This window comes from Vicugna pacos, chromosome 19 (assembly GCF_048564905.1).
Source record: "Vicugna pacos chromosome 19, VicPac4, whole genome shotgun sequence".
NCBI lineage: Eukaryota > Metazoa > Chordata > Mammalia > Artiodactyla > Camelidae > Vicugna > Vicugna pacos.
Genome location: NC_133005.1, coordinates 44,160,379 through 44,184,597, shown reverse-complemented (window position 1 = coordinate 44,184,597; position 24,219 = coordinate 44,160,379). Strand labels below are relative to the sequence as shown.

Genomic DNA, 24,219 nt, shown 5'->3' with positions numbered 1-24,219 from the left:
GATAGAATTATCCCGATGAAATGACCATATCAGGAATTAATCTAAGACATACAACATCAGGCACAGACGCCGCAGGACACAGCCCCGCGCAAGCCAAGGCGGATGAGCCCACAGGCTAAGTGACAACAGGCACCCCCACACCCCTGCTCTCAGGCCCCCAGCAGGACTTCAGTAAAGGTCAGAGACTCACGGTCAGCCACAGGCAGCCTGGGCACTTATCGCTGAGCCATGGCCGTGAGCGGAGGACCATGGGCTCCGGTCCTCACCCGACACAGGACTGGCAGGGCCCACAGCGTGTCCTGTCCTCACCGCAGGACGCCTGCCCGGGGCTCCACCAAGAGCAGTAGCGAGGTCATGGTGCAGTGAGCATCACCGTCCAGGGGTCCCAAGTGGGGCTTCTAATCCCAAGTCTCGACCTTCCTAGGGATTTCATGAGCTCACCAAGTTCCTCGAAGAAATCCCCATTATGTTGAAACTACCTCTGAGCTAGAGTGGGTTCTGCTGTTTGCATGGCAACCATGAGCGTGGTTGGGAAGAAAAGACACATTTCAAAAGATGAAGGTGAAATGGGGCAGAGACTCAGAAGGGAGAGAGCGAGAGAGACAGAGAGGGAGTGCGTGTGTGCGTGTCTGAGAAAGAGAGAGAGAAGCTGATCTCACGGTGGCCACAGCTTTTGCCACACAAAACCTAGCTATTAAGCCTTTCCTGTGATCCTGTCTGTGTGTTTCCTTCTACTAAACCTCACATTTTTTTCTAGTATATTTTTGTAGGAGGCCGAAACCCAAACTTAACCCTGATTTTTGTCCTCTTAAAAAAAAAAAAAAACCAGCAGTTTATGTTATATGCATGGATTTTCTTGGTAACAAGAATTCTTAGCAACGGCAGCCAAGAGGTTTGATTTTTCCCCTGGGTTGTGTTTGGGCGCGTTGGCAGGGAAGCAGGTGGGTCTCCCAGGGAGACTGGGTCAGTGTAGCCAGAGGGATGATTTCAGGGACACTGGAGGGGGCTCCCGGACCCCACATCACATAACGCACCTGCCTTGTGGAGGAGGAGGGAACACCCTTGGGTTTCTCATCTAAAGCAGGAAGTGGAGGACTTTCTGCGGCTGAAAATCCCAACCATGACGAGCCACCGGCCCACGTGTGGCTCATGGGTGGACTCACTTTGCTCAGTGGGTGAAGCCCTCCTGCCCACCTGCTGGCTCACAGGGTTACCCGGCTGCCGTGCCCCACACTCGCGGCGACCTTACAGCCTCCCAGTGTGGGTGAGGCTGATGCCTGGCACCCAGAGTCCTCCCTTTCTGCAGGAAAGGCTGCTGGACATGGACTCACGCTCTCCCTCTGCAGCGAGCTTTGCTGGAGCCTCCACACCACGTCGGTGCTTTCCTTCATTCATTCAGCAAACAGCACGGCTGCCCGCAGTGCAAAGGCCCCACCCGCAGGCAGCTCACAGCCAGGACAGAGCAAGTCAGGAGGCCTTTACCGGGAGTAGGGGGTGGAGTGGTGGGACAGAAAGGGCTCGGGAAGCCCAGAGCCTGCTGGGCGGCGGGGGACAGACCTGCCGGTGACACCCAGCTGAGGGGAAGGAAGCAGGCAGCCCCGGAAGAGGGGCCGGTGAGCAGGGCTCGGGACTGGGGGGAGGCCTCCCTGCAGCTCCTCACTTGCAACACATCCCTTTTAACAGCCCGCACACCCATGGAGGGCAGGGCCCTCTAGGATGCACGTAAGTATCCCCAGTGCCCGAACAGGGCCTGAAGGCTCAGTGACAGTCTGCAACCTGAACATTAAGAAATGTGCAGAGGTCACCATGAGCCGCCTCAGTGCTCTTAATGTCCTGTCCCAGTGTCCACACCAGCCCCGTTCAGCGGATAAACTGGAACCACACACACAGAACTCACGTTTGGATCCTCCTGAGCCCCCCGCCAAAGTGTCCCCTGTGATCACCATCAAGGTGTCCCATTTGCAAGTGCGCTTGAGCAAAATGGAACACAGGAGTTGGGTAGAGCGAGTCGGCCATGTATGTTTGCCACACTGAATCCACACATATGGCCATCAAGTCAGACCCCCGCCCACATCCTCTTGCATCAGTGGGTCACCAGGCTCCCCTGCCACATAGCAGGTCCAGAAACTTCTGTTCTGTGACCCAGCAGCTGCCTGCTGGTGTCTCAAATGCCAGGGACCTTCGAAGATCACAGGCAGCCATAGCACATTCTACCAGAGACCCCGGAGAGGGGGACTTGAGATGTCTGGAGCCCGCAGGTCCCGTGGACAAGGGTGATACTTGGCAGGTCACCTGCCCGCTGAATCCCAGTTTCCTGGAATCTGACAAGGAGCTGTCCTAACTCCTGGCCTGCCTGTCCGAGGGTTTGTTGATGAGTAAGGGGAGGTACTGACAACGTTCTGAATGATTTCGGGGGGAGACGGACTGAGCAAATCCCACAGGAAAAGCCTGAGAGTGTCTGGTGCAGAGCAAGACACAAAGCAATACTCGGCGCATCCCAAAGAGCTTGCACTTCAAAATCAAGGGAGGTTTCCCCTTGTTCTCATTCCCCACTCTGCAGAACACCTGCTATGTGCCAGACGCCCTGCCAGGGAGAGTCCTGCACCACTACAAGCACAAGCTGCAGGTCAAACCCGGATTCAAATCCCTGCTCCACCCACCAGCTGAGGCACTCGGGACAATGCCCCCACGTCTCAGTTTCCCCAGCTGTAAAATGGGAACCATATTCTTAACAGGATGCCTAATAGGATTCAATGAAGCAAAGAATACTGCGTATTTAGTGTGTGGCTCAAGGCTCCCTAACCTTGGCACTGCCGACATTGGGACAGACGGGTCTGTTTCCGGGCTCTGTCCTGGGCACGGTAGGGTGCCTAGAAGTATCCCTGCCTCTACCCACTAGATGCCAGGAGCGCGCGCACACACACACACACACAGTGGTGACAAGCAGGATGTCCCCAGACACTGTCAAGTGTCCCCTGGGGACAGAATCATCCCTGGCTGAGAAGTGCTGGCCCAGCCCCCGTGCGTGTGTGTTGCTGCCACGGAATGACCGCAGTGGTCGATGATGAGCGTGAGAGAGAAGCACAGACACTCTGTCCACAGCATGATCTGAGGGTCATCAGGAAACACAGAGGCTAAATTTGAGGGGTCACTCTGTCCCTGGACGGCCCGGGTGCCCACAGTCACCCTTCTGCGCTCCCCTGGCCCCACTCCCTGCTGCTCACATCGGTCTCGGCACAAACCAGCACCTTCCCAGCCCCCAGGCTGTGCCTCTCTGGCTGTTTCCCACCCCCCAGGCCACACTGGTCCCCTTGCTCCTTACCAGCCTCCAGCCTTCCCTGTCTCGGGCCCCTCATCCCCTGTGGTGATTCCTTCCAGCCCTCAAGTCCTCTCTCAGAGACCCTAAATCCCAAGGAGGGCCCCTGCAGGTCTGCTGTGGCGGCCCCTCAGACGCCCTAAGCCCTGGAGAGAGACGGGCTGAGCTGGGCCCGGTCTTTCTGTGCAGACCCGCAGACGCCCAGCTCACCTCCAACAGACTGACCTTGGGGCTGACCTCAGCCCATCAGAAGAGAGGGAGATGTCAAGTCAAAGGGAACCTGCTGACGGGCCTGAGATGCTGCCAGGCTGGAGAGCTCCCCAGGGGCCGCTGGACAGGTGGACGTGGGGACAGTCCAGGGCTCAAACAGAAGCTGATGAGGATGTCACCAAGGGCACTCGCACCGTGGACAGGGCTCTGTGGGGGAGCTCCTGCTTCCACTGTGGATGACTCGTAGCTAATCGGAGTAGATGATGGACAGAACCCTCAAGAGTTATTAACAGCATTGGTAACGGAGAGATAAAACAATCACTGAAACACTACAAGGCGCCTTGAATTGCAATTCAATTGCAATGATCATTGTTATTGTAATAGTGACTTAGAAAATGGTTTTATGTTAGTAAACCAATGAGCAAAGATCCGTTCTGTAAGGGCATATGTGTGAGCCTGGCCCGGCCGAGTGGACTGAGGACAAGGACTTCTAGACACTCAGGGCATGAGGCGGGGGGAGGGGGCAAGGCAGAAGATGGGGAATATTCAAGGTGAACACACTCCTAGAACAAGAGCAACTAAGTCATGGAGAGAAAAGGAGCTAAAAAGTAAAGGACAGGCTGATGAGATCCGTAGTCCCTGGGCCTCGATTAACTTAGGCAGCACTGGGGTCAGAAACAGTGGCACAGTCAGAGGCCAGGCGCATGGGGCAAGTGCAGGCGACAGAAACAGCAGAGCCTGCAGAGGGAGGAGCTGGCTCCGAGTGCCCCCTCCAAGAGCCCCACCAGTCCGACAGTCACCGCTTCCACCCTCATGTGACAGGCGGGCTCACAGGCTCAGAGACACATGGCCGGCAGGGAACCAGCCCATGGCCAAGCCCTGGCCAGGGGTAGAGCTAGGACTTGCACCCCAAGATGCCGAGTTTCTATGTCCTTCCAAAAAGACAAGAATAAACAAGTTGGGTAAAGGACTGTGGTGTGTGTGCGTGTGAGTGAAAAGGAAAAGCAGTCTGAAGGAGAACCCCACATCCAGCTGTAAGAAATGGGGAACATGCAAGTGTGAGCTCTTACAAGATTCCCCTTTTCACACAGGAATAATCCCGTGTTCTCGTGCTTGGTTTTCAGCTTCCTGCGACACCGCAGCTGAGGCGTGTGGACCTGTTGCTATTTTAAATGTCACCAAGTGGATGCTTTGGAAGTGGAGTTTTAAAATGATGTGCTCCTTGCTGCCTTCCTTTTGCATCCCCTTTCTTTCAAGAAAAATAAGGTGTGGACTTGCGTGTTACCTTCTAATGAAATTTCAATGTATTTGGGAGTATTTCCAGCATGCCACAACTGTACAGTGATGAAAATATAAAAGCTCTCAAAAGACTTCAAAACTGAATTAGCCTGCAACATATATTCAAGCTATATTTCTTTTTGACCTAGTTTATCTATTTTTTAAAAATCCAAAACCTATTCAGGAGCTCTGTTTCCCTCACTTCTCAATCCAACAGTCATTGAGCACTTTGTATGTGCCAGATGCTGTGCTAAAGGATAATCTTAACCAGCGAACACACAACCCCAGGAGGTGGTCGTACCATTCTTTATGTTAGAGGCAGGGAGGCTGAGCCTCTAAGAGGCCAAGGCACACCCAGTTGAGACAAAGAGCCAGAATCTGCAGCCCAGCTCATCTCTCTCGATGTGATGCAGCATGGGTCTTTTTCTGTATTAGTTTTCTGCTGCTACTGTAGCAAATGATCACAGACGCAGGGACTCAGACAACATCATGTATTACCTCCTCATTCTGGAGGCAGAGTTCGCACTGGTCTCAACGAGAAGAGCATTCCTGCTCATCATGGTGCTGGCAGGATACCCTTCGTGTTGCTGGAGCAGAGGCCCCACTTCCTTGCTGGCTGTCAGTTGAAGGCCCTTCCTAGCTCCCTGGGGCCACCTGCACACCTGGGCTCACAGCTCCCTGATGTAGCACCTTCAGGGCTGCAAGTGAACTGAGTCCCTCTAGAGGTGTCAATCTCTCTCTCCTCTTCATCTCAACTCTGAACACTCTTCTCTGCCTTCTTCATCCACCTTTAAGGGGTCATGAGATTGCACCGAGCCCCCCGCTAATCAAGGATAATCTCCCATCCCAGGTCCTCATTTTAATCCTATCTCCAGTGTGCCTTTTGTCACGTAAGGTGACATATTTACAGGTCCCAGGGACTAGAGTAGACATCTTTGGAGGCTGTTACTCTGCCCTCCACAGGCTTCCCAGAGGACTGTTCTCAAGGTTTTCACCATCTCTTTAGCTCCTTTTCCAAAATATACTAGCTGTTGGGGTAATTCTGAAATCCACTCCTCGCTTCCCTTGCTAAATGGCCCCCATCCCTATTTCTTATGTTAGAACACAAATTTGCAGAAAACAGTTTCGTTTGGAAGTAACCAGTGCTTCCTGGCTTTCCTGCATGTTTTCAAGCCCCCAACTTCTCGTAGCAGACCCTGCCTGATCCTGTGACAGCGCTGTTGCCAAAGTGGGCTCAAGCCCTGGGCCTGGTCCTGTACAGCCTCCCTGGCACTTGTCTGTTGGCATTTGCAGGGAAGACTCCTTCATGGCACCGGAGCTGCCCCAGCCAGCTTCTGTACCACATGCAAACAGCTCTCCAAGTTACCGAAGCAGAGCCCAGAGAGGGAGAGGGTGGGGGAGAGGGAGAGAGAGGGAGAGAGAGTGAAAGAGGAAGAGAGGGGGAGAGAAGGAGAGATGCACCAGCCAAAAAGCAACCCTTGACCTCTTGGTTCAGCCACATCTGACACCATCTCTGCCTCAGTACTTCCTGAACACTGGAACAACATTTTTATCGACTGACTGACTGACTAATTGCTCTGTAGGGCTTATTTCAGTAAGATTTCAGTCATTTACTGCTGGAAAAATCCAGGGCTTAGTAATGTTTCATTCAATACGAGAAAGAAACAGTCAGCCTACCCACCACCCATCCCTTCAGAATGTCCCTGAAACCCGGCAAAGAGAGCAGCTGGGTGCCCGGGGCCTCACGGCCGGGTGCCCAGCTCTAGGGCTCTAGGGGCAACAGCGGGTCCCAGAGTGGGTCCCAGGGCAGCAGCACCAGCACAGCCTGGGAACATGTCAGAAATGCACATCTCAGTCACCAGCCCAGACCCGCTGAGTCAGGAGATCCGGGGTGGGTCTAGCTGTCTGTGTTCTGGCAAGTCCTCGGGGTGACTCTGATGTGCTAACTCTGATGTGAGCTGGGGAGGTTAGGAGCATAGGTTTCCAAGGCGAGTAAACCTGGCTCTGAATCCTGACCCAGCCACTTCCCAACTATGGCACCGGGAAGAACGGGCCTTGCCTCTCCCAGGGTCAGCCTCTGTCACTGAGGTTGTGAGCGTCATTACACTTTCAGGACTTCCTGCTGCAAATGACAAAAATGAGCTCAGCCTGAGTTATAGGAAAAACACGAAAAGTTCAGGAGGCCCCGGGGGTTTGAACGGGGCTGAGTCTGTGCTCAAGTCAAGTCCCCAACTCTCCCGTCTCCTCTGTCACTTTCCTGTGGGTCAGACTGTGACAGTTTTTTCTCCATGAGATGGGATGGCGACACAACGTGAACTTGACAGCTCTGATTTCAGAGGAAGAGACCTTCACCCCACCCAGCCCAATGACCCTACTGAAAGTCTCATAGTCTAGGCATACAGCCCTCTGGGGGCACCTTCCTACCCTAAACAAATCACCACGGCCCGAGGTGTCCTGTTCAGATAGAGCAGGTCGGGGTCCCATCCCCCACAGGGGGGAGAAGGGGCAAGTAGCCTCCTCTCACACCTACTGAATGACTTTCTAAAGGAATCAGGGAGATGATACATGCTAAATGAACAAACAACAAGAAAACCTTGGCACCTCATAAGTTTTCAGCATACAGATCAACGACCACAATCCCACTGCTGTCATCACTGCTACTTGCGCTCTCGTTGCTAGATGTAACCTGAGATTTCTGAAATCTCAGGAGAGAGAACCGTCTTCTAGGGGGAGGCTGAGAACCTGCACTTCTAACACTTCTCAGGAGCTCCATCCGGCCTGCCTTGGGTGCTGTGCTGCTGGGTGACAGGCCTCGCTCTGACAGCCCTGTGCTCCAGTGTCAGAGCAGCGACACTGCCCCACTGCCCTCGGCATACTACTGTGAAAAATCAAGTAAGGGAATTAAAAAAGAAAAACTTATCTTTCTCTGAATATGGCAGGAAATCATCGCATGAAGAATGAAGGTAAAAAACGTCAACCTTTGTTAAAACATTTCAATATATACATTTACGTATGCATGTGTTTTAAGTGTGTATTTTTTTATTTTACAAAGAAAATTAGTTTTCATTTTAATAAAAATCATATGCAACTTTTAATTAAAAGAATGTAGGCTATGATGGTGAAAAGTAAACAGCTCTATGAAAAAGTAAAAGATGGGTCATTATTAATTAATTAATTAAAGGACGGATTATTAATACCGGTATTATCTTACTGGTGTGGCTCACCTAAGTCAGCACCGCACACCTCCCTAAGTGGTCAGGGCACTGGCCTGAGGAGCTGGAGGCCGGAATCAGGAACCCCAGGCCACGTCTTTACGGGAGCCCTGTTCTTACCGTGACTATTCTAGTAAGAAATGCTATGTGGCATCAATAGGAAGCCACGTGAACTGTCTATGAAAAGAACTTTCAAAAAAATTATTATTGTTACTTCCATTTCTAGATATTTCATTGTAATGAGAGAAATCACAGGCATGGCTGAGACTTAATCTGGTATTTGGTGGTGCTGCGAGGAATATTTTTCCCTGCTAATCTCCGCTTAAAGTGTAAGTAAGAGTGCCTCGATCCATTGCCTTGAACAAAAAGCACAAAAGGATTCAGAAAGTAATAACAAAGATAAATAACTTGGCAATAAAATTTCAGCTCCAGTAATTTTCCATTTATATTTTCTCACTGCCTCATGCAGTCCTGAGCGCCGCGCTTTCACGTCGGAGCCGCACCACGCAGTCATTTCATAGCTAACGCTTCCGCCTCCCCGAGAGCCCGAACCGAACCTGCGCTCTGCGCTCTGCGGTGCAGCAGGGGAGTTACGCTGTTCGCCCCAATAGTAGGGCTTCCGGTGTGACTTCCTGGTCTTTCTTTGGCAATCAATCTCGACATCTGAGAAGGAATGAATGCCAGTCAACCCCTTACAGCAAAGGGGCTTCAGACGCAATTACTTAGGCTGCTCACTGCTGGGAGCCCCGGGCTGAATGTGGTTTTCCCGGGTGAAGCCACTGCTGGCGGTTTGCAGCCAGCAAAGCAATTGCCTAGTGCACTGGGGGGACTCAGGAATGTCCAGGGAGAGGAGGGAGGTGAGGAGGAGGAGGGAGGGGCGGGAGGGGACGGAGCCTCTGGCTCCAGGTGGAACGGCACTTCCGCTCCCTTGAAAGATCTCCCCCTCCCCCACCCCCTCCTTTTTAGCTTTCTCCGTCTCTCTCGCCCTCTCTTCATTCCCGCTCTCCCTCTGCTCTCCCTCTGCTCTCCCTCTGCTCGCCCTCTGGGCTTCTTGCCCCTCCCTTCCCCCCTCCACTCCTAGATTCGTCCTCTCTGAACAGACCTGAACCTGGAGCACCAAGGGGCCCCTGGGGGTCCTCGCTGGCCCCGGCAGGTAACCAGGTCTCAGTGAGCGCGCGCGGGGGGCACAGGGGGTGCAGGGGAAGCTCCTTGAAGAGCTCGCTGAAAGCTGCTGGCTGAATGTAGGTCAGGGAATCAAGCATTTCTCATGTCTGCGCACTGCTCCACTTGCTCTCTGCTCCCGGCCCTCCGCCCCTGCTCCCCGGAGCTCCCACCCCTGGGGCCTGGGAAATAGCTGTGATGCTCAGCTGAGAACAGTGCATTGGCTTTGCCAGGAGTGGACATCTGTGAATGTGCTTTGCTCGCCTGACTTGGGTTCTTGGCGCTTCGGCCTCCATCTCCCCAGGCCAGGCCAGGTTTCCTTCCCATGTGAGCTGAGAGTCTTGTTTTAGAAAGTCTTTATCTCTGTCATCATTCACTGGCTGGTCCGTCTGCTCAGTTCGCTCATTAGTCTGTGAGCTCCTTACAGCAGGGTCTAGTCTCTCTTCCTCTCTGCATGTTGTCCAGGGTGCAGCAGGGTCTCCCACAGACTCATGTCCTCCTGGAATTTCAGGATGTGGCCTTACTTGGATCTAGGGTCACTGCAGACACAGCTAGTTAAGTTAAAATGAGGTCATACTGGAGCAGGTGGGCTCTTACTTCACTGTGACTGGGTTGTGAGGAAAGGAGATCAGACGCCAAGCAAGACGGAGGCGAGCGCAGGAGAGCCGGGGATGGCAGGCACTGACGGGGGTGGAAGAGGCAAGGACTGACGCTCCCGGAGCCTGCAAAGAGAGCTCGGCCCGGCCAGCAGCTCAGCTTCAGACCCCCAGCCTCCAGGGCCTTGACACAGCAGGCTCGTGCTGCCTAGGCCCCTCAGCTGCGGGGCTCTGCCGTGGCGCTTTAAGGAGCTAGAACACACCCCGCGGCCCCCTCCTTGAGCGTGGGAAATGCTCGGGGCCATCCTGGAGGCTAAGTCAGCTAGTCCATATTTCTGTCTTACGCTTAGTCTGTGGTCCCTAGAATCTGGAATTCACAAGCCACAAGTGTCTTAATTTGGGTACTCCAGGAGCGGACCAAGGCTGGGACCCTGAGGGCAGGTACTTTACTGAGAAGTGACCCCGGCAAACACTGAGGGTGGGGAAGTGAGGCAGGGGAGGAAGGAGCCAACGTGACCGATGCACATCAGAGGGCAGGGTCTGCATGTGGACCGCTGGGGCTCAGGCTCACCCGGGGCCTCAGGAGACAGCGCAGTCAGTGAGCGTCAGAGAGTCCCAACCAAGCAGGGGAAGAGTGAAGGCTGAGAACCGGGAACAGGATCCCAACAGCATTCGCTACAACTCTGGAGAACTAACATAGAATTGGTACCTTCACGTCATCAAGTGGGAAACAATAAATACAATTTCCATCTAATGCCACTTCGTAAGGAGGACACTTTAACACCAAAAATGTTAGAGTATAATTTGAGAATAAAAGATAGTCCCTTATTTTGAGTTCCTGCTAAAGCCACTACCTTCATCCTCATTTTGTTGTTGTTTGTTGCTATTGTTGTTAGTTATTTGGGGGGAGGGGTTAAGCAAGCTTCCATTCTGGAAAAGTTTTACATTTTCACAAAAGTCGCAAAAACACTGCGCAGTCCCTGTATACCCTTCTCCCAGCTTCCTGCAGGGATGAAATTTTACCCAATCATAACACATTTGTCAAAACTAAAAATTACCTTGATAAAATACTATTAACTACTTTGTCCTATTTTTAAAAAATATTTCAGTATTAAATAACATTAATCCATGAATCAGTGTTTGAGAACCACTGCATTAATCGGTCTAGAGTAAGCATGTACAAGTTTCTCTTCCATAATTTTCTGTCTCGCACATGAATATATACATTGTGTACAAGGGGTACAAATGTAACCAGAGTATTCAAAAATGTGTGTGGTACACGGTGCAGACAGACAGACAGTGAAGGACAGGAATTCATTTTCAGTTAAGCCTTAAGATGTAATTTATACAGCACAGTTTGCCTACTTAAAATACACAATTTAATCTTTTTTTTACAGGCATACCTTGGAGATATTCTAAGTTCAGCTCCAAAAGACAGCAATAAAGCAAATATCAGAATATAGTGAGTCACACAAATTCTAGGGTTTCCCAATGCATATAAAAGTTATGTTTACACTTAGTGCAATCTATTAGTGTGCAATAGCTTTATGTCTTAAAAAAATGTCCACTCCTTAATTTTAAAATTACACTTTTGGAAAAATAGCACTGATAGACTTGCTTGAAGCAGGGTTGCCACAAATACTCACTTTGTAAAAAACGAAACCCAGTCTCAGGGAAGCACAATAAAGCAGAATAACTTGAGGTGCACCTGTTCAGAACCGCGAATCTGCCACCACACTCTAATTTAGGGCACTGTCACCACCCCAAAAAGAAACCTCACACTCATCAGCAGTCACTCCCTCCCCCTCCTTCCCCCAGTCCCTGACAACCACTAATCTCCTTTCTGTCTCTACGGACTTGCCCATTCTGGACATTTTATGGAAACAGAATCACACAGAAAGTGGCCTTTGGGGACTGGCTCCTTTCCCTTAGCGTGCTATTTTGGGATTCACCCCTGACGCAGCGTCTATCGGTGCTTCCTTCCTTTCTACAGGGGAATAACATCCCATGGTGTGGATGGACTGCATTTTGTTAATCCATTTGTCAGCTGATGGACAACTGTTGTCTCCTCTCTGGGCTGTTCCAAGTAATAGTCCTATGAACGTTCTCTGGGTTAAGTGTCATCAAACTTGGAGACAACGTGGACCTGCCGGGAAACCTACACTCCAGGATGGACAGGCTGCATGGACAGACTTCAGGAGAAGACTAAAGAATTGTAGGGTTGAGGAGGACCCTGCCTGAGTGGACTCCAGGGCAGTGGGATGTGCTGAGCCCCGCCCTGTGCCGCCCCATGCTGAGCTCCGAGCAGGACTGTCTCACTGGACACCCTCCACACTTCACAGATGGGGGACTGAGGCTTGCCCAAGGTCACAGGCTAGGAAGAGGTGAGATCGGACCCAAATCCAAGCTTGCCTGGCTCCAGAGATGACGTCCCCACTTGGGACAGTCTATCGCAATCCTGGGGGAATCACAGGATGGGGGAAATGCAGACCCAGGGGGTCCCAGTGAGCCTGCGCAGTGTCTGTTTCTTGCCAACCATCCTTTGCAGGACCATCTGCCCAGCTGCTCCCTCCCTGCCAACCACCACCCTCTACAGCCAGAACACCCTGATATTAGCTGCTGAGTCACTTGTCGCCAAATCCCAGCCAACTCTTAAAAACTGCCTTCCACAGCGGGGTTTTCATTCTCCCACAAGATGGTCTCCCTGAACTGAAGCTCATTAATAAAAGACAAGAAGTAAATTTTAACAAAGGCCTTGCTGAGATGCCTCTGCAGCAGCACACACTGTCAAAAACTTTCTCCGCCCTGAACAAAAAGGAATTTTCTCAGCAGGGCAAAATAATCTGCAGTCCTTTACAGCACATCCCCCGATTACCGGCGTGGAAGGAGGCTGTGTTTGGACTTGTGTCTAAGCACGTGCTGTCACTTAATTCCTCCTTGGAGAAAAACGCAAAACTTTCTGGCATATCTTAAATATGCCATTAATTACCGAACATTGTCTTGGTAGGGAAAGGGAAAAAAAGCACACAATTGGAGACTCTTTCCCTCTGAAGATGTCCTGGGAACATGGGGGGATGTCATCGGAGTGTGACTGTTTGTCACCCCGCAGCTGGCTGGTGACAGCAGATGTAAGCACCACGCAGCAGAAAGCCGCAGCCTTGGGGCCTTGGGAGGCGCAGCGGAGACGTTCCCATGGCTCAGGGCAGACGCCGAGAGCTGGCACTGATGGAGGCGCTCTGCTTTATCGCACGGCCTGAAAATCTGCTTCAGGGTCACGGAGCCAAAACTGTGGGCCCAGGAGGGACATGTCTGGCAGGCAGTGTGGGAGCCCACTCTGCCCAGGCAGCAGTGGTGCCAGAGCAAACCTCTGCCAGCCAAGCCCTCCAAGAGGCTCCAGGTGTCCCCCTGCTCGGAGTCTTCAGGAGACTTGCTTTGCCCCCATTCAGGTCTACCTGTGCTTGTTCCCCCCGTCGCTGCCCAACCGAAGGGCTCACCAGGGCCTGTCCGGCTCTAGGCTAGAGGCCAGCGGAGCAGGAAGGCCTGTTTCCTCACTGCATCGCCTCTACGGCAGGGTCAAAGGGCAGGGATGGTGCCCTGGTCCAGCCCGGCACGGGGGTAGGTCCCCCGGCAGCTCACTTCTGTGCCTCTCTGCCTGCTTTGTCTCTTGCATCCCGTTAGGAGCCTGAGCTTGCTACAGAGCCCTGCAAAGCCAGAGGCCAGAAGGCAGCACTGCGGATCCCTCAGGAAAACAGGGAAAGGAGGCTGCACCGGCTCCCTGCCAGCACGTCTGAGCAACACTGTAAAGCACAGAGGCTCCAAGCAGCTTGGAGAAATTGGAAGCTGTGTTCTTCCTCCGTCAGAACAGCAGCCTTCCACATCCTCCAGTGTGGGGCTGTGATGCTGAGCTGTGTGACCTCCTTAAGGAACAGATACTGTGGCCGGGATGCACGTGGCTGTGAGCTGGGAATTCTGATTGGGACAATCACACCCTCTGACTTTCCCTCAAGGCCCCCATGGTCTTGAGTCTCTGAGGACCACTGGGGGTCTGTCACGAGGATGAACAACTGATCTCTGTTTGCCAGTAACTTTCTCGGTTTTAATACCACAAGTCCTGTGTCATGGGAAATCCTCCAGTACCAGGCAAACGGGGGGCAGGGTCACCTTAGTTGTATTCCCAATCCTTACTGGCTAGTCCTCACCGTATTTTTATTCATTCACTTAATAATCACTCAGCAAATATTCACTGAACACCTACTATGTTCCAGGCACTGTTCCAGGTACTGAAAAGGCAGCAGTGAGCAATCAGGCAAAGCTCCAGCCCACACAGGAGACAGACAGCAGGCAACCGAATTAGTCCCTGAGGCGCATGCTACATGGTATTAAGTGCTGGGGACAGGAGCACAAGGGGTAACAGGGAGAGAGCCGGCTGGGGTGGGGGCAGCGGAGGCATCACCAGTGAGCTGGCATTTTAACAAAATCAAGAAGCAAGGGGGGTGGATGTGTCCGGAAGAGCACTGGGAGCAGAGGGAATGGAAGATGGGAGGCAGTGTGTGTGTGGGAAGCAGGGAGATCAGTGTGTCTCCCCGGTAGGTGTAGAAGAGGTGAAGCCCGGGGAGGAAGGGAGACAATGGGGTGGATCATGGTTCACATTTTCTCAGCAGCAGCGTCAAAAAACATGTTATTCTCTGAGCTGGTAACTTCATTTTCTTAAGGAGAGATATGTCTTTGCTTAGAAAAATGCCTTAAAAAGCCACATGGTTAGATGAGATCCTGAAATCAGGAGAATAGGAATCAAGAAGAGAAAGGTTGTTAAGTTGCCAAGCATTGGAAATGAACAGAAACAGAAATGAACAGTGAGGGAGACAGAGAAAAGCTGAGGGTGAAGATGAGGGAAGACGGAATGGGGAGCCTCCCCAAGGCCAGGCAGGCTGTCTGAAGGACTCCCAGGAATCACAATGTCTAAAATTTGGTTGGCGGTTGGTGGTGGTGATAACTAGCTCAAGTGTAGTAGACTAAAGATGGCTTCACATTCATGTACAATTTATTCAGAGATGGGGTTCCCGTGAGTCTGTGCTGGCTACTTGATTAATGGAATAAAGGTCAAGCGCTGCTCTGCTGTCTTCTGGGTCAGGTCCCAGGCCTGGGACTCCTGTACCTCTACTTCCCGTCCCCGGGAATCCACACTCAGAGCCCAGGGCCATGCTGGGAAGGAGCCCAAGCAGCCCCAGGGAGACCTGCCTGGGTAGGAATCTGGTCCAACAGTCCTACTTACTGCTCAACAAACAGTCAGCACCAATTTTCTAGCCAGATGAGTGAGCCATCTTCCAAGAGTCACAGTGTTAATGTTTTAAGCCACTAAGTTGGGGTGCTTTGTGCTCAGCAGTAGAGAACCAGAAGGCTGAACTATCAAGGAGTTACATCATGACAGTTGTGAATAAACTGTGTTATGGTAACGGAGGAGGGACTGATCCATGCCTGGGTCAAAGTGGTACAAAGCATGGACAGCGCATGCAGGGATGTGATTCAAAAACTGGGGAGAAGCTGGAGGTTGGAGTCAAAGGTGAACATGAGAACTGGCAGCCCCTTGGATTGGCAGAGGTACTGGGGAGGGTATTGGATTTCTTGTCTTATCTTGAGATGGTTTTATCAAGCACTCAAGGGGCAGGGCCACCACATTCCAGATTTAGGTTTCCCACCCTCTACTGGGCGAAACCCATCACACCAGTCCACCCAGGTTGGAATGTCCTTGCCCAGGTGTCCACACCTGATCTCACAGGTGACCCACCCACGCACACACACAGCCAGTGCTGCTCCCACATCAGGTGATCCAGGCAAAGTTCTTCCAGGTGGAAGACAGCGGGTGTGATGGCCACCATGGCCGCCCCATTGGTACAAATGCACCTGGACAAAGTAGTGAGGAGCTGAGCATGATGGAATTTCTCCAGAGCTAAGGTTTCCACTTTCACTGTTCAATGTTGAGTTGAAAATTTACCAAGAAAGAAGGCAATTACCAAGGTCAAAATGAATATTTTCTTTTAGTATTCAGAGCCCTTTCATATAATCCCTAAGCCTTACCAACAACATTTGTACCAACCTGATGTTATACATGGATTTGTAAGTATATAAACCATGTAAACTGAGGCTCAGAGAGAACACACAGGGGCCTAAGTCAAGCAGCTCCCGGAGGAAGACCCAGGATTTGAACCCAGTTGTTCTGGCTCCTGAGTTCTTTCTGAAGCACCATAGAGATGCACCATCCTGTGGTTTCCTTGTTTGTAAAGTTTCAGTTGATTTGTGTCCATTTAAGTAACAACTGTGTATATAATTAAATAAACTTTGCAACATAAGTAAAACTAAACATGCCAGTGTTTGCCCATTTTCAACTCAAGGGCTCTGAGAACCATGAAAAGACATCCGCCGTCAACACCCTGCCCCCTCGAGTCTCAGTTGCTAAACCGGAAAAGCTCTAAAGGCATAAACGAGTTAACCAGACTGTGGATCTAAACACGAAACATCATAACATCAGAGAGCAGTACCAGCAGAGACAGATACCTGTTTGTTTATTCCTGATGCTTGTGACAGTATTTGTTATGTGTGTTTTTTATAGAAGGAACTTTTTTCATAGATAACTCAATACAAATTATTTGAAGAAAATGTATCTTGTTATTACTGGGAATAAAAAAGGCAATAACATTGGAATGAAATGCAGATAAAAAATGAGATCATAGAATAAAGGATATGAAATTTGGCAATTTAAGCAGAGCCACTTAAACGAAGGTGATTTGCAAATAGAGCTAAAGAGATGGCTCAACTAATGTGTTTTAACCACCTACTATGTGCTGGGAAAATTTTAAATCATCCATCATTTTAACTGATGCTGCCAGTGCAACATTACAATAGATGAAACATTCATTCAGTGGGACCGTCCCCACAGACGGCATTATGATGGGAGGAAACCAAGGTGTGTAAGTTGATCTGAGGCTGATGTCCCTTCCTCCTTGCCATATACACTACTTGGGCAGGAGAGGTGCTCTCTCCCTGAACATTTTGTGTTTGAGGCGGAAGGTTATATGTCAGAATTCTGACCAATAAGATGTTAATCAAAGTCTTCTAGGTGTTAGGACTTCTGCTAGCATAGCCTTTCCCTTATTCTTACTACCGTGAATATCAATACGATGACTGGAGCTGTGGCAGCCATGTCATTACCATGAAGAAGAGAATGGCAGAGATGTTAGCTCTGATACTGCTGAGTTACTGAACCAAGGCTAAGAGCTGCCTATGTCAGACTTATTTTCTTAACTGGTATATTCCTTTTATGATGGGAAGGAGATAACAATGAATGTTCATTCTTCTTAATATTGATAACTATGGAAATACAAGTTTTGGTGTTTTTTAACACTTAAAAATAACTATTAATGGAAATAAAAAGAGGACACATACTTTCAAGATTACTAGAAAGAAATGATCAAAGACAATATAATTCACATAGCAAAGAAAACAACAAGGAAGCATAAATACAGAAAACAGGATGACTAAAAAAAAAAAAGGCAAAGCATATCACATCCATCATGATGAAAAAGTAAATGGGTTAAGCTTTCTATTAAATGATACATCTCACATTGGTACACAGATATCTAACTGTGTCTACAGAAGACACGCCAACAAAGTGATGAAGAGAAGCTAAAGGTAGAAGGAGCACTTGCGAAAGTACTTTCGGATTCAGCATAAGGTATTCTATGAGAGCTTAACTGAGAACATCCTATTACCTCCCATGTGGGTGGAGGCACAGAAAGGCATCTGATGAAATTCAGTGTTCATTTCTGACAAAATTTCTTACTAAAATCAAATCAGAAGGAAATTTGCTGTCATGATAAAGAAAACTATCTTCATGTAATATCACCCTGAACAGTAAAATACAGCATTTCATCAATGTCTATAAAAGGTAAGAATCCCCATCACCTTTATACTTACATTGTTCTATGGAAAGTAATTAAACATTCTAAAACGATCTGTTGGAAAGTTAGAAATAAGATTGTTATTTTCATGTTAAAAAGTCTACCTGGAAAACAAAAGATAATCATCTAAAAAGCTATTGAGGTAAAAAAAAAGTTTACTAAGTCATCTGTTAATAAATAAGTCCACATAATAACCAATTAGAAAAATAATAAAGATTTCATGTATAATAGCTACAAAAAATGTAACACAGCTCGAGATATCTCAGTAAGAAATGTGCAGGACTTTATAAAAATTTTAACTTTACTGATAAATATAAAAGATGATGAAGACATAAAAAAGATGCATCATATTCTTGAACAAGAAGGTATGATGCAGTAAAAATATCAAACCTTTTTAAACTATAAATTAAATGAAATTTCCAATTGAAATCCTAACATGAGGTCTTCTGAAGCCTGACAACATGATTCTAAAGTTTATTAAGAAGAAAAAATGTTTAAGATCAGCCTAAAAGTTATGAGAGAGAGAAAGGGAGAGAGAAATGGAGAGGGACGGAGGGAGGGAAGGCAGGATACGGGGTGGGGGTGGGGAGGGTAACAGCACAAGTGCACCTCCACACATCTTGTACGCTAAGATAAAATAGTCTGTTACTACCCAGAACAATCACACAGAGAACACGAGGACAGAATAAAAGTTTAGAAACAAACCCAGGTATAGTCTGTGTGAGAAAAGTGACGTTTAAAATCAATAGCATAAAAGTGGATTCTTCAATGTGACAACTAGGGACTCATTTAGGAATGAAACAGAGTTGGATTCCTACTGCATGACTTGCACAAAAGTAAATTCCATGTGGATTCATGAATGATCACAGAGTTAACAGGGAAGTGATAACCTGGAGAAAATATCTGGGTTGTATTCTAACACAGAAGGAGATCTCCTAAATAAGAGAACAAATAGCACCCCGATGAAAAACAGTCAAAAGACCTGATAGGTAAGCACAAAAGAAAATGCAAATGTTTACACTCACTAGAAACTAAGTGAATTCAGTAACAAGAGACTATTTCTCACTAAGAAACTTGGGAAGAATTCTGAAAGCTATGATGCTCACTGTGGCCCAGGAAAGGAGAACTGGAGAATGCATAGAGCTGGGAGCGTCAACTAGCAGAGTCCACTGCAGAGAGGACGTGATGCTGTCAACCTTGCAGGAAAATATCCTGAGAAATAGTCTCAGATGAAGACAAAGAAATTAAGAATGAGGATGTCAGAGATGTGATAGTTATAATGGTAAATACTAATGAAAAAGACTTAAGTGCTCAAGAACAAAGAAACGGTTATCTAAATTTGTGGCAGGTTGTGCAGCCGTGGAAATTTTCAGAAACAATTTAACAGCATGAGAGGGAGAAATGGACATACGAAGGCTACATGCCTGTACAGACAAGTGACACAGACAGGGAGGGAGAGGAGGAGGCTGGTGGGGAGAGACAAGAGCGAATCAGGGATGGAGTGACTAAAACATAGCATGTGGTTCTACTGAAGGGCTGATTCCAGGCAATTTCCAGTACGTTGCTTGTTTGCTCACCCCAGAGCTGAGAGGTCGGTCAGCACCATGGCCACGTGTCTACGTGTGTACAAGTATCCACCCCCGTTCTTCATTTCCTCCTTGTGTACACACGGGTCAAGCTGAGTGTAACAGACACAGGGACAGAGACAGACTGGCTCTCCGTCCACTCCCACGAGCACACAGGCAGCAGGATGTGACCCCAGCCTCACCATCGTGGTAGGTGGAGGGCAGATAGGAGGGCCTCTCCCCAGAGCACTGGTCCCACTGAGCACTTGCTGGAATTCAGTTCTTCTCTTCTTCCAGGAATCGGACCTCGCCAGGGTCCCAGGGCAGTGAGTCAGAGAAGAACCACTGTGTCAGAGTGTTTGGGCTGAAACCTCAAGTGAGAGGTTCTTTTTTCTTCTTCTTAGAATGAATTGTGCCTTGTTTTTTCAGCTTAAAGATGGAGGCTAACCTGGCAGGCAGACAGTGTGTATGTGTGTTTATCTGAGACAATCTGTTTCACCGTGGCTGCTGTCTGGGCAGATTTATCGGGTGCATAATTCATATCATACAACGTACACCATGGCTGTCACCTCCCTGTATCTCAGGGACACTGAGATGAATCTTCAGAGCGATGACACGGCTCCAGATGCCCATGGCTCTCTCGACTCACCCCAACATGGGTAATTTGTCCCTTTGCAGGGGCTCGACCAGAGCCGAGGTTCTCCAAGCTCAAGCTACACCCTCAGTGGCGGAATGGTTTGTCTCGTTTCCAAGCTCGAGTTTTGATTCAAGAGAAGTAAATGGTGTTTGGAGGAAATATTTTTTAAGGAAGAGTCACAAATCACCTGTGCCCCTGCCCCAAGTACGTATCATCTCACCCCACCGTGTGACACAAGAGAGTCACTCTCATGAGTCTCCTCTGCCCTCTTCATTCCTGGAAACCCCACACTTTACTCCATTTTGTCATTTTGCAATGTCTACTGCTATGTTCCAGGTATGGTATAATCAGAAGCCAGCAAAGACAAGCCAAGACAACTAAGGCATGATCTCTGCTCTTAAGTATCCCACAGTCAACTTGGAAAAATGAACATATAAGCAAATAACCAGAGCTCTGTCAGTGCAGTGAAAGATGTCAGGGAGGGGCCGTGGGGATCTGGAAGGTGGTGCATAACCCTGCCCCCAAGGAGCCGAGGAAGTATGCGCTAGAGACAGTGACCTCTGAGATGTCAATAAGAGTTTTTAAGAGGCCAGTGCATTTCCCTCGAAAGGCCCAGCATGGGCAGAATACAGGGGTGGGAAGGAACAGAGCTTGGGATCTGTATGGACTCTGGCCACCTGAGTGATTTTACATCGATTCCTTCCTTGACATGAGCATTAGAGTCCAATTTAGTAGAGGCCGCAGCTTTTAACCAAGGATTCCTGCAGCCCAGGAGTCCTGAACAGACTCTAGGGCCCTGAAGCCCCTGAAATCAAATATAAAATCAGGTGTTTTCCTGGTCCACAGCTTTTATCACATTCTTGGGGGCCATCACCCCCAGTGGTTCCTGGGGTCATGGAGTGAATTCACATGGTGAATTCTTACTTTGCAGTTGTGCTTTCTGGAAGCTCTTGAAAAGAGAGAGACTATCTCCCCAAGGTCTGCGCACAATTTGGCGGAGTTGGTAACTTTGCAGGGAAGTAACAAGAGTCTTACCCCTTCATAAATGCCATCCACCACTCCACGCCAAGTTGAAGGTCTGGGTGCCAAAAGGAAGCTCACTAAGATAACCTGTCCGTGGCTCTTCCGATGCTGGGCCCAGGGGAAGAAGCGAGGACAGGTGCGCGGAAGCAGCATCCAGGTACAAGGACTCATTCGTGCTCTGAAACGGCCAGTGTCCCTGACGTGCTCCCAGCCTTAGAGCCTCACCTGCCGACACAGCACCTCCTTGCCCCTGTCACAGGGCATGTAAGGACTGGCTGCGACTACACACGGGGAAGCGCTAGGGAAAGACCCAAGGGCTGCTCAGATAGCTCGCTATCAAGAAGCTAATGTAAACAGAGATGGGAGGCTCCCCTCCAGGCCTCCCACTGATGATTTTGGTGTCAGAGAGCAGAGTGCTGGCTGGACTCCAGCATTCCTCCTCCTCCCACCTGTCGGGTGAACAGCCAGCTCACAGAGCCCCGGTCCCACCCTAAGGGCAGGTGCTGCTTGGGCAGGATGAAATGATAACAACGCCTTATTCGTCTAATGTTTTATGCTATTCAAGGTGTATCTGTGTGTTTTTTCTCAGTTAATCCAATTAATCTCCATAACCCCAATTGTAGCTATTTGGACAACTATCAGTATGTTCATCTAAGCAAAGGGAACAAACACTTTGTTTGCAAAAGAGGAAACACAGCTGGCCCAGTAAACATACAAAAAGGAAAAAGTTCTGCCTCGTTAGTAATTTAATGAATGCACATTGAAACAAGATTCTATTTTTCACCTGTCATATTGGCAAGAATAATTTTTTAAAATTAGTGATTGTTTGGTATTTTGCAGAACTTACTGAGGCACGGCCAGGTGCCAAGCAGTTCACACAGACAGAAAGGATATACAGACCTGAACCGGTCCAACGAAGTCCCTGTCCTCAAGGGCTTCTGGTCGAAAGCAGGGCTTCTCACATTTGCACAGCTGACATGACAGGCCAGACCACCCTTGGCTGGAGTGGCTTGTGCACTGAAGATGGTCAGCAGCATCCCCAGCCTCCACCCACATGATCCCAGTGGCAACCTCTCCCCAGCTGGGACAACCAAAAATGTCTCTGGACATTGCAAAATGTCTCCTGGGTGCCAAAATCACCCCCAGTTGAAAACCACTGGTCTACAGTAATAAGAAAACTGGAAAACTGCATTTATGAACCATTTGTGGGAGTAGTATTTTAACTGGAGGGTAATTTGACCATGTGAAAAAACTTGAACTTCTTCAGACACTTTGCTCCAGAATTTCACTTCCACTAGCCCAGGGTAACAGCAAGAGAGCTTTGTACCACTTGGCCCTAAAGAAACTAAGCCTTGCTAGAAATCCTAACCCAAGTGTACACCGTCCAGGATACGGGATACAAGTTTACACTTCATTTATGATGCAGGATCTCAAACCAATATAAATACAACATTTGAATCCAGGTTGGGGAAGCTGATCTGTAGAGACACTTTGATAACCAAAGTCACCTGAATCTGTCAACGGTACATGGCCATACTAGCTGAAGATTAAAGTTATAAGCCACATGAGGAAAAGCTGGATCGTAACAAAGAGCCAGCATCCACAATAAAAAGAATCGATCTCTTCTAGGACTTAGAAAATCAAAGAATCTGAAAGGGGTAAATGAGTTAAGGTAATGAAAGAACAAACTACTATGACATGAAGGAATGGTGGGCTTAATCAAAAAAGGTAGAACCACTAAAAATGAAAAATATAGTCACTAATATCTAAAACTCAAAAGACAGATGAAACAAGACATTAGCCATAGCTGGAGAACAGAGCCCAGTACATCACCAACAGCGCATTTAGAAAATGGAAATTACAAGGGATTGAGAGGCACAGACAACAGAACTGGAAGACGCAGTGAACACCTAAAACAAGCTACAGGAGAAGGTAACAGATGGGAGAGAGGGACTCTTCAAAAAAGGTAATTTTGAATTTACCAAAACTGAGGATAAACAAAAATTCTACATTGAAAACATATGAAACACTCCTAGATACATCACAGCAAAAGGAAGATTACCAAAGACAAAGAGAAACCCTCAAAAGCAGCCAGAAGGACAGGAGATTTTCTACAGTAACAAAGGCCACACGAGAATGGAATGATACTTTTATGGAATTATGAGAAGAAAGATCTAAAATTATATACTAAAATAAACTATTGTTCAAGAGTAAAGGCAAAATTAAGACATTCCAGACAAATAAGGATTGAAAAAGTTTGCTACTCACAAGCCCAGCATGAAAAGAATTATTAAAAGAAGTTCTTGACTAAAAAAACAATGAGTAGCAAAACATGAGAATCAAGAGACAGTGGTGATCAAAACACTGATATGCCTGTGGAGAACTAATAGTCATTCATTATGAAAATAGTAATCATGATTACTAATTTAGGGAAGTTAGAAAATAAAGTGAAAGTAGAATACTTGAAAAATAGTGTGGGCAATCAAATAGAAAGGTTTAAATGTCTTCATGTTGTTGGTGGGGGTGGGGAGATATATTCATTAACTTCGAGTTCATTAAAGCACATGAGCATGTTAAAAATTTAAGGTTGATCATTAAAAGAACTGCAATTGAATGTGGCATTTCCATACAACACAGGGAAGTGAAGGGAATAAAGAAACTTTGATCAATTTTTCAGTCTGCACTATACGACTGAGGAGGGAAAAAAATCATCAAAGAAAAAGATAACAAAGAATACAAAAAAATATTGTAGAACTAAAGCTAAGTTCATAAGCAGTCACACTAAATGTAAATGGATAAAATACTACAGCTAAAAGACAGATTTTGAAGTAGGATTCATCTACCTTTAAGCTACTTAAAATAGCTGTAATAACATCAAAAAAGATAAAAGTGAAAAGATGGAAAGAAGACAGATGTCAGAAGTCTGCCTGAATTTGACAAAGACCCAGTGATCAACCTGGGGCAAGGCCAAAAACCCCACAGCTGACAACCATCTTGCTGGCAGGGACACATACGGCCTGGCCTACAGGAAAAGACAAATAAGGACTGAAACCTGAGGACCATCCCTGAGAAGCTGAAGCTTCGAAACTTCTTGGCTAAGGTGAACTTCAGGAACTGCTGGAAAGGATCAATCAAGATGGCTTCACAGCACAGCCCCGGTACCTATGCCAGAAACACCGCGAAGACCCCCTAGCCGTTGGCAAAGACGCACAGAAAGGCTGCGCAAACTGCACGTTTTAAAAATAAAAAATGTGCTAAACAAATAC

General features: G+C 48.4%; 2 long non-coding RNA genes across 9 annotated transcripts in view; one reads left to right on the top strand and one right to left on the bottom strand.

Annotated features, from left to right (window-relative positions):
* Nucleotides 1–24,219, bottom strand: part of LOC140687484 (uncharacterized) — a 388,836-nt gene that overhangs the window by 325,353 nt on the left and 39,264 nt on the right. The window lies entirely within an intron of this gene.
* LOC140687328 (uncharacterized) lies at nucleotides 504–4,904 on the top strand. Its single transcript, XR_012061536.1, has 2 exons — nucleotides 504–561; nucleotides 4,651–4,904. It is a non-coding gene; the product is annotated as an uncharacterized lncRNA (long non-coding RNA).